Here is a 10221-nt window from a genome sequence, read left to right as displayed (position 1 = left end):
TGGTAGTGCCTTCACTCATTGGGCGGCAAGCGCGCGCATTCCCACGCGCGCCACCTCTCATCATCAGCTGCCAGGGAGCGTCAAAGCTCTCGTCGGCGGTGAGGAATGACGCCCGGGCGCTGTTTTTTTGTTCTTTTGTTCTTTTGTTATTGGACTTGTGTGGCCGTCGTAAGGGGCAGCAAATTGCGCCGGATGGGCGTCCATACGTGCGCCGGGGTCACGCGGGTCACGCCGTTGCCGATCTTTGCGGTCGGGCGGCTCGTCTGCGGGCAAAATGTCTTGAAGGCCATCAGAGTTTGCGTTCGAATGAGGATCGGACGCACTCTTTTCAGGGACACAAAAAATGATCCCACCCGCACTTGCGCGTCCACACTTTGCTTTAATTGATGTGACTAGCCCACGGCCATGGCTGACTTTGCTCCCGATATTCGCAAAGCGGCGCCGCTGCCGTCTTGGACGCAGGCTCCCTTTGCCGCTACCGCGAGAAAGTATCGTCGACGACGACGCATCCGATAGGTCTCCAAGGACGCGTGTCGACGCCGCAGCCGTTTTGGATGCGGCCGAGCGAAGCGAATTGTCACCAGGCCTGCCTGGTTCACAGATGCATCGTCAAGCAAGCGCACGCGGGAGTCATTTCCACTGGTTGCATTGTCTCATTCGAACTCGATATTATTTGCCGACTTTGTGGCGAATAAAAAAAACAAAACGCCGCATCCAATACGGCGGCTGCGCTGACATACGGCTTGGGCCGGGCCACCTGATCAAACGTGTCTCTGCTGAACAATTGAAAATGTCTCTTCGTTTCGCACGTGTTGGCGCGCGGCTCCCGTTTTCCCGTCATACACGATCCATGCGTTTACATACGTAAACATTGGCCTCATGTGCAAAACCCGCCATCGATAGTCCCCAAAATCGATGTTGACAGCTTAACCTCTGAAACTATTCGAATGATGGCCCACGCTTTCGGATGGCAGCGCCTTTTCCTCCTCTTCGGCGCTCACTACAAAGCGCATGTGGCTTTATGGGAGAAAATCCAAATATTGCCTCGGTCATTTCTGAGGTTGATGTGGCCGTAAGTAGAAACGACAGCACTTTTCGGACCTATTAAGCCACGTGGGCTTCCTTTTTCTTTTAGCCCGCTGAGCCAAGTGCCATCATTGGGCCTAAAGCGTCCTCGTCAGACGTCCATTTCTTCCGGACATGTCTCGGCACGTTACACGATGCCTGCCGCACTCTGGGGGTCCTGTGCAAGGAGCCTCGGGACCTTGGGGGGGCGGGGGGGGTGGGCGTGACCCCGTCAGACGGGCTGGTAATGCTCAAAGCACAAAGTCCAATTTGTTTCGAGTCAGCGACTCGGGCGACCTTTGTCTTGTGAGACGATGCTCCTGAGAGGGAAAAGGCTGGAGTTCCCTCCCTCCCAAGTGGATCTCGGCGTCCTGCTCACAAGCGAGGGAAGAATGGAGCAAAAGACGGACGGACAGGTGGATGGGCCCAGCGTCTACTGTCAAGCGCGCTCTGCCTCCGTCTGTCGTGGTGACGAACGCGCCGAGCGCGCTGCTGGATACGCCTTGGTTGCTACCCTCTCCCGCGCTCACCATTTGTGTGTCGTGATCCAAACAACATGATCGTGGATACGAGTGAGTTCTCTCCACGGGGCGTCGGGCTTCAAAGTTAGACGGAGGCTGAGTCACACTCCGGGTCACGCGGCGGAGGCTCGCTCCGGGACTGCCGCTCCTCCGCCTTGCTGGTCTCGCTCCGGGACTGCCGCTCCTCCGCCTTGCTGGTCTCGCTCCGGGACTGCCGCTCCTCCGCCTTGCTGGTCTCGGTCCGGGACTGCCGCTCCTCCGCCTTGCTGGTCTCGCTCCGGGACTGCCGCTCCTCCGCCTTGCTCGTGGGCGCAGATGAATTGGCCGGGGTTAGCGCGGCCCCCGGACGCCTTCTCGGCGAGGCGGTCCGAAGGCGCCCCGCCGGGGGACAACGCAGGACACACTGGAGCGACCGCGTCTCCCGGCTGCTCTGAGAAGGCCTCGCTATCGCCCCGGAGGAGCTGGATGAAGTGGCCGGGGAGAGTCAAGTCTGGCTTTCCTTGCTAACGCTGGCGCACCTGCGAGCCCGCCCCAAATGGCCGGGGAACCGCGGTTCCGTTTTTTGTCTTTATTAGCAGAGAAACGGCCTTTGAATTCAGTTGACTGCATGGGCAAAATTGATTTGATAGATGCCCGTAGCTCAACGTAGGATTGTAGTCTGCCTTGTTTTGTTTTGCAGGCACGACTCAGCACAAGGGGACCAGTCAGCATGTTGTGTGCGTGCGCGTGTGTGGACATTGTGGTGGAAGGCGTCTCGGCGGTTAGCTGATGTGCAGAATTTGCGCCGGCTGGCGCTGAAGCCGCGGCTCCCATTGTCCCGTTGTTGTGTCGACCCAAGATGCTCTGTGGCTTTGGCGCGGACGCCCGCCGGTGGGCGTGGCCCCGCAGAAAGCGCCGCTCAAAAAGCCGCGCCGTGCCGCCGCCGCCGTTAGCTTCGCTTCACACCACAAACAACGCTTTGGATGGACCACTGGCTCTGTGTGTGTCCTCCATGTCTCCGTGTCCTTTGTGTGCGTGCGTGCGTGCAAGTAGACTTCTCCATTGTTTTCATTGTGTGTGTGTGTGTGTGTGTGTGCCCCATGTGTGTGTTTCTGTTATGATGTGCATTTGTGCACGGTGGCATCGTTTTGAATTCACGTCGTTTTGTCGCATGTTGCGTTTTGTTTTCGTGTGTTGCCGCGTCGGTCAGCCCGGTCGCCGGCGTGGACCAATCGGCTCCCTCGGCCACTGACGTCATGTCCGCGTAATCCGTTGTTTCGCCAGTTGCCTCCTTTAGGCCTCGGCACACGCGGGCCAAGTGCGAGCGACGCTTGGGCCGCGCGACGTCGGGCCGAGCGTCGGCTGGAGAAATACTCGGCCGGCCGGCACGGGCGGCGACGGCCACGCCGAGCGTCAAAGTAGCTTCGTGAGATGTAATAGCCCTCCATACCATCGGCGGCGCTAGTCACCATTGCTCACGCTTAGAGAGCGCCAACCGGAAAGCTACCGGCCGGGGACGGATTGTAAAAGCGTCAACAAAGCATTCAGCTCTATTTTTGTCTCTCGCGTGAAGCGAACCCTCCCGCTCTTGACACAGCGTGATGCAACACTTCCAAAGTGTCAACTCTCGCGCTTGCACCTGAGATGAGAAGATGAAGGCGCGCTCACTGTTTATCTGCATTCGTCACTTCCCGTCGGTACGCCCACGGGCTAGCTGACAGCCAATCGGAGGGAGCAAACGTCACGACGGCGCTTCCCGACGGGATCCGACGTCACCGCCACATGGACGGGACGGCGCAATCGCACGCCGTCGGCCGTCGCCCGGCGTTTTGGCTGAGTCGTCGTCGGCCGTCGCCCGGCGTTTTGGCTGAGTCGTCGTCGGCCGTCGCCCGGCGTTTTGGCTGAGTCGTCGTCGGCCGTCGCCCGGCGTTTTGGCTGAGTCGGCGTTGGCTTTGTCGCTTCCGTGGTTGCGGTTGGTTGTTGTGCAGCCCGGCATGGCCTGTCCACGGCCTTTCTTGCTACCTTCACTCTCACATTTGGTTTTGGACTCTGCTAACGTACAAGTTTGGGCGCTCCTTGCCTTGCGCTTGGGTCCTCAGTCGGACAAATAAACGATAAATCAAAATAAACAAACGAGACCTAACGCTTTCGCTGCGCGCGCGTGCGTTTGTGTGCGTCCTCCATGTTTCTGTATGTGCGAGTATATTTGTGCACTGTGGACATGATTTATATTCTTTGACTCTTGGTGACGTCATGTTAGATTGACACAGTCACATGTCTTGTAGGGGGCGGGGCTTTGCCTGTGAGTTGTTGACATCACTTCCTCTTCATCAGGAAGTCCTTTTAACGGATAACGGCCATCTCGCGCGCACACGCACAACATGCTGACTGGTCTCCCGGTGAACACCACACACTCGCGTCCATACACTCTGTGCACACACACACGCCCACACTCACGTCCACACGCTGCGGACACTCACGCAAACACACACTCAGAGCATATGCAGGTTGTGTGTGCGCGCGTGTGTGAGAGAGGCAGATGTGTGTTGCGATAAGAAGATGTGAGCAGAGACGGCAAGGTGTGATTGACAGCGGCCGAGGAGGCCCCTCCCCCGACAGGAAGTGTGCGCGCCCTGCAACAGCTCACTTCCTCTTTTTATACTTCTCTCCTCTTGGCGCCCCCGCACGCACGCACGCACGCACGCAAGCACAATACAGACACGTACAAATACACGCGATATGAACGCGCGCTGACATTGAACACACTCTCACATTAAACATCCATGCGCACACAGACACGCCCACTTCTAACACACATACAAACACACAAACTCGAAGTACAAGCACAGACACATACTGACACGCACACAAAATATCACACGTTAAACACATTCTCACACATTAAGCAGACACACGCACACACAGTAAACACACACCCTTGCACGCCGTTTAAGTGTGTGTTTGTTTGTTTGTCATATGTACTGTGTGTGCGTGTATCCCCTGTGTGTACGTGTGTGCGTGTCAGAAGAAGATGTAGCGCCTCCTACAGGAGAACAACCTTGTTGTGAGTATATGTGCTGTAGAGAAGAATGAAAAATGAGCGAACTTCATGTTTGTTGTTGTTGGGTTCAAATCCAACGTGTAGACATGCACGCGCACGCACAGGCACACCCGCACACACAGTGGTGAGCAAACACATGTGGGCTTGGTGTGTCAGTTTCAGAGTTAAATTTGTGTAATTACTATAAATCACTAAATCCCACCTGGGAACCCGGGGTGGTGTTGCTGAGTATGCGTGCGTGCGCGCGTGTGAGTGTGTGTGTGTTGGGGTTGAGCGAGCGAGCGAGCGAGCGAGCGAGAGCGACATCATCTTGTAGTGATTCTCAGTCACTCTGCAGGAGGTTGCAAGGGTGTAACCACACATTCCTTTTGGCTGCGCGCGTGTGCTGAATGTCGCGTGTGCGTGCGCGTGCGCGTGCGCATGCTTGGGTATACTGTATGTTGTATATTAAGTACACAAGTTTGTGCTTGTATATTGTTTGCATGTGTACATGTGATCGTGTGTCTTTGTGTGTGTATGCGTGTACATGAGTGCTGTTTTTGTGTGCGCGTCCGCGTGTGCATAGAATTGTGTGTGTTCGCATGCTTTTTTTTGTGTATGCCCTTGTGTATTGTTTGATTCGTATGTGTGTGTGAGCAATACATGTAGTTGCCAGAAGAGTTTGTAAACCTGCCAAATAGATGTGGTGTGTAAGCCCGTCAATGGCATTTTCCATCCCGTTAGCATTAAGCTAGCGGGGCTTTTCCGAAGGCCAAGTTGTTTGCTTGTTGGGGACACGTGAGGTGTAGTTGTCTTTGTTTCCTCTTGAGCTCGAGAGTCAACTTCAGCCGGGAGTGGCATTCAACAGCAGCGCTCATGTCTCGGGCTTTCGCCCTCAAGTCAAAGCAGGAAGTTGGTGGAACCAAACACTCGCCGGTGGGCTCGCTCGTATCCGGAGGGTAACAAGTACACGTATGACTTTTGGATCGTTGCGGGTACAAGTGCCAAAAAGTGGTCCCAAAAAGAAAAAGGCTTGAAAAATGTACTCCGGTTTAGCGAGCCAGCGTTTGTCCCCGGCCGCTCGTTTGCTTGCCAGCTCTGCTCGTGAGTCAGGCAGGGCGTAACGCTCGGCGCCATGGCGGCAAAAACGGGAAAAGGGAAGTGAAAAAGTGAAAAAAGCTGACGGACCAGCGACCGCTCGGCTTCGCTTCCTGTTTGGTGTCAAGTCGCGGGCTAGCTAGCCGCTAGCCGCGTCCGCTGTGACCTCTGACCTCTTCAAACCACAACGTTGGCACGCTAACAAGCTAGCTACTCGTTGAACAGCTGAAGCTGCTGGCAGGCCTTTGCCGTTTTTGATGACGGCAGCCGGCGGCGGCGGCGGCGGCTGCGGAAGCGACGCGGACAAAACGGCCGTCTTGTCACGTCACGTCCCGAGAGGTGAGGGTTAGCCTTTTCAAATTCTTGCCGTCATCGCCTCGGTCAACGTTGCTCCCGTGTTCTCATGTTGCTTCGGCAAACAGATAATGAAATCAAATGGATATTAAGTCAGGATACAATACAAAACAATACAATATTATTCATATAAAACCAGACAGACGGATGGATGAATATTCAATGTACAACGCTTTCTTTTTTCAAATGCAGTCAAAATAAAAGTTGAATCGTTGTATAAAATCTTGCCGTCAATGTTATACGTTAATGGCTACGTTATGCCGCCGTCCCTGTGTGACCTCTGTGATCTTTGCTGCTGTAACACTGAAAATGTCCCCACTGTGGGATCAATAAAGGCATTCTTATCTTATCTTCTTATCTTAAAAGTTATTGATCATATTCAATAAATTGCATCTCATAAAAAAAAATAGCGAAAAAAACTAGAATAAGAAACTACATTTCAAATCAAGTAAAAAAAGGTACATACAATGGGTTGAATATGAAATAAAATACAACAAAAAAAAATGTTGATTGTTTGGTACGGTTTGAATGTCATTTTTAAAACGTTTTGCTCGGTCTGACCAGATCCTGAACTTGGCCATCTTGCATCGAACTCTTCATGGTGTGTGGTTGCACACAAACAGGCTCTCTCACACACACACACACACACACACACACACACACACCCACACACACACACACACACACACACACACACACCAAGAGCCGCGCTCGCGCGCTTCCGAAGCTGTGGAGGAGCTCAAATGCTCCACAAGTGACGCAACGTGTTGGAAAGAACGAGCGTGGCCTCTCTTCAGTCTCCGTTAGCCCGCGCTAGCCGGCCGGTTACCGCTTGTTCGCCTCTGGTCAAGTTGATTTGCTTGGCCCTTAATCACAGAAGAGTCTGACGGGGCTTCACCAGCCCACAATTGACAAATCTTATCCACATCCACATCCCCTGATGTAAAGCCCGCCCCTGGGTTAGGCTTAGGGTCATGAGCAGGCCGCAAAGGGTGGCCAGTGGGCAACATTTCACATGCTATGCCGCTGTGCGATGTTTGTCGAAAGCGCAGCGCAGCGAAGCGCAGCGAAGCGCCGCGAAGCGCCGCGGGTCCAGGGCGCCTTTGGGGAAGCGCTTGTTCAACGCGCGTTAGGCCGCTCGTGTGTGTGATCGCAATTGAACCTTTGCGTTGTGTTCTCAAGGACAGCCCGTTTTCTTGCTGTCACGTCCCCATCATTGCTGCCTTGTGTGGCCGCACTCTTCCCTGCTCAACTTTGTGCGTTTTATATCAAGCACTGTGTGCACGTGGGGGATGTGTTCAGGGCATGTGTGTCTCCGTGTCGCCGCGTGTGTGTGTATGCGCGCGCGTGTGTGGTTTTGTGTGTGTGTGTGCGCGCGTGTGTGCGGTTTTGTGTGTGGCTGTGGTTGGTTGAATGTGTGCGCCTGTGGTTTTGTATTTGTGTGGTAATGTGTGCGGATGTCTGCTTTTGCGCATGTGTTCAAGCAGCGCTAGCTTAGCATGGCAATTCTCCCGTCATCCTGTCACTAACGGTTGTGGCGCACCGACATCGGGCATGGGGCATCGTGGGAAAAAGTGCAGCGCGGGTTTGGACTTTGGTTCTTTAATTCCGGCTTTGAATCCAAACCGGCCAGCCGGCCACCGGTTTTGACGGCCGCTAATAGCATTAGCACGTTTTGAACGGATGACGTAACTCTGGTTCTGTCAAACACGTTTGAGTTCCGGGTCACATTCTGCCCATTGGATCTCAAGCAGTACATTTGGGAACTCACAAGTGATGAATAACAACATCTCCAAATAGGTCCCATTTTTGGGGGCAGCAAATAATGACAAGTACATTTTGAAATGGTGGACATTTAGCGGATTGCAAATCATTTGAGTCCTCTGAAATGCGCAACTTCTCCCAGACCCTCGGCTGGAATTCTGCATTGCAACAACAGCGCCGTCGGTTCTGTACCCCGGCCTAGGCTCCGTACCTGGGCCTAGGCTCCGCCCCCCCCCCCCCGCCCCTCTGCTACCATGTGATTGGACAACATTTTGTTTCTGTTTTGACGGACAGAGGGGGTCACTGTTTTACATTTTCTGTGTTTGCTGCATTTTGTACGTGCTCTGTTTGCTGCTCCAGAAATCGGCGCATTTGATGTCAGCCACGTTGTCGGGCGGCTCGGAAAGATGCCGCTGCGCCCGTTCGCGGCGGTTCTTGTTTGGGTTTACACCAGGGCTGTCCAACTCCTTTTCACCGAGGGTCACGTCAGCAGAACGGCTGCCCCCGAGGGGCCGCATGCCACCAGAACGCAGTACGTAGTACAAGTACGTCGCGTCGCGTCAACTAAATGTAACTACTCATCAATGTTAAAGGACTCGGAATGAATAACGCACACTGGAATAGTACAAGCGCCCCGGAATTTGGCCTCGGACTATATCAGGTGTCAAATCGTGAGGATTTCACAAAGTCGTCGATGTGGTCGTCAGTGCGCCATCCAGTGGACAGAATGAGCGACAACACTTAGTTTGTGCTGCAGTGAAGGTGTCCCTCAACGGGCCTTTGACCTCCCTGATGTAACTCGTAGTACCCGCCGCCGCATCCTCTTAGCTAAGCGCTAAGCGCGCGGCCTAACGAGCGCCGTTTGCTAACTTCCTGTTGGACCAATCGCCTCCCGTAACGCTTGGCTAACGCTCGACAACAACCACAGAAGAAGAAGTCCCCTGGCGCTTTCGTCAGCGCGCGCTGGAGCAACGGCGGCCAGCAGCGAAAGCGCTTGCGCGCGGCCGCCCTCTGCGGGCATCTGTTGCCATGACACTGCTTCACTTGATTTTCACAGACAAACTTTTGGTTGTGTTCAAGATCTCCAAAAGCTGCAAAAAATATGTTGGCTTTCTACTTATTTCTTGACGTTGTTGAAATCCTTCGAAATTCTTTCCATTATTTCCCTTTTAAATTCAAGAGCTCAAAAATACCCCTAAGTAGGGAAGTATTCTCTTCATTACTTTTGCCCCCCAGCCGCCAAAGTTTGTTGTACTTTTTGATTAGTAATCCAACTAAATACTTGTGAGAAAGTTATATCTATATGTTTTCTTTTTTAAAAAACCAATTGTTTTACTTCACTGCAAACATTTTTTTGTTCAGAATCGCGTTATAACTTTCCCATTTAATTTGGTGCCTAATTTTTTTCATGTTAAAATGTTATCGTGTTACAATATGAATCTTGTCATGTTAAAAGGTGAAATTCATTACGTTGCGGTGTGAATTTTTTTTCTTTCTGGGGTGACAGTACTTGTAGTAGACGGTAATTGATTTTCCCGATTCGTTTTTGATACTTTTGACGCTATAAATGCTCGTCCAATTTCCCCAAATGTGTCTTTTCCAACCCTGGCCCACGCCTACCCGTGGACGTGCATATTTGTCAATGGCAGTTCTGAGCAACAACAACAACTGCATTCAGGGTAACGCCACGCGGTATCTGGAATGGTTTGTTTGGATGCCTTCTTCTTTGGCTGTTGATGTGGCACGATGTGCGTTGATTGGCGCGTGCGTACCTGACGCGAGGCCAGGCGAGGCGAGCATCAGCTGAGGCCCGATGTGCTCGCTCGTCACAAGACGAGACTCGCAGAGGAAGTCTGGCAAACCGCTTCCTGTTTTTCATGGATTCCTTTTTGTGCCGAGTCACGGCGACGCTTTTCAAGCATTGCGCCGGCACCGGACCACCTTCGGTAAAGCGGAAGTCAAGCCAAACGAGAAACAAGAATATGTTCATACACAACGTTTGGATTAATATTGTGTTAGTGGAAAATGAGTTAAGTAACAAAATCCACCCGTTTTTAGCTAGCTCAGGGGGCGGCCGTTCTGCCGCTTCTGTCGACTGAAAATGACATCACAGTTGCCTGGGGCTCAGCTTCGGAAAACAGGTGAGCCGCGATTGGTCGTCACCTGGGCCCCGAGGGTCTGTGATGTCATTTTCAGTCGACGGAAGCTCGCCACAAAATGACCGCCCCGAAAGATGGCTCAAAAGGGCTGGATTTTGCTGCTTAACTCATATTTCGTATGAATCATATTGCCTTGTTTCACGTGGGCCTGCATAGAACATATTCTTGACAAAAATATGTTTGGGTTGACTTCCACTTTTTAAACATTCTCATGTTAGTTTGTCAGAAAGGGCAATTTGAC

The sequence above is a fragment of the Filicampus tigris genome, chromosome 3 (assembly GCF_054856515.1).
Source record: "Filicampus tigris isolate MCC_2025a chromosome 3, RoL_Ftig_1.0, whole genome shotgun sequence".
NCBI classification, from domain to species: domain Eukaryota; kingdom Metazoa; phylum Chordata; class Actinopteri; order Syngnathiformes; family Syngnathidae; genus Filicampus; species Filicampus tigris.
This window is presented reverse-complemented; position numbering follows the sequence as displayed.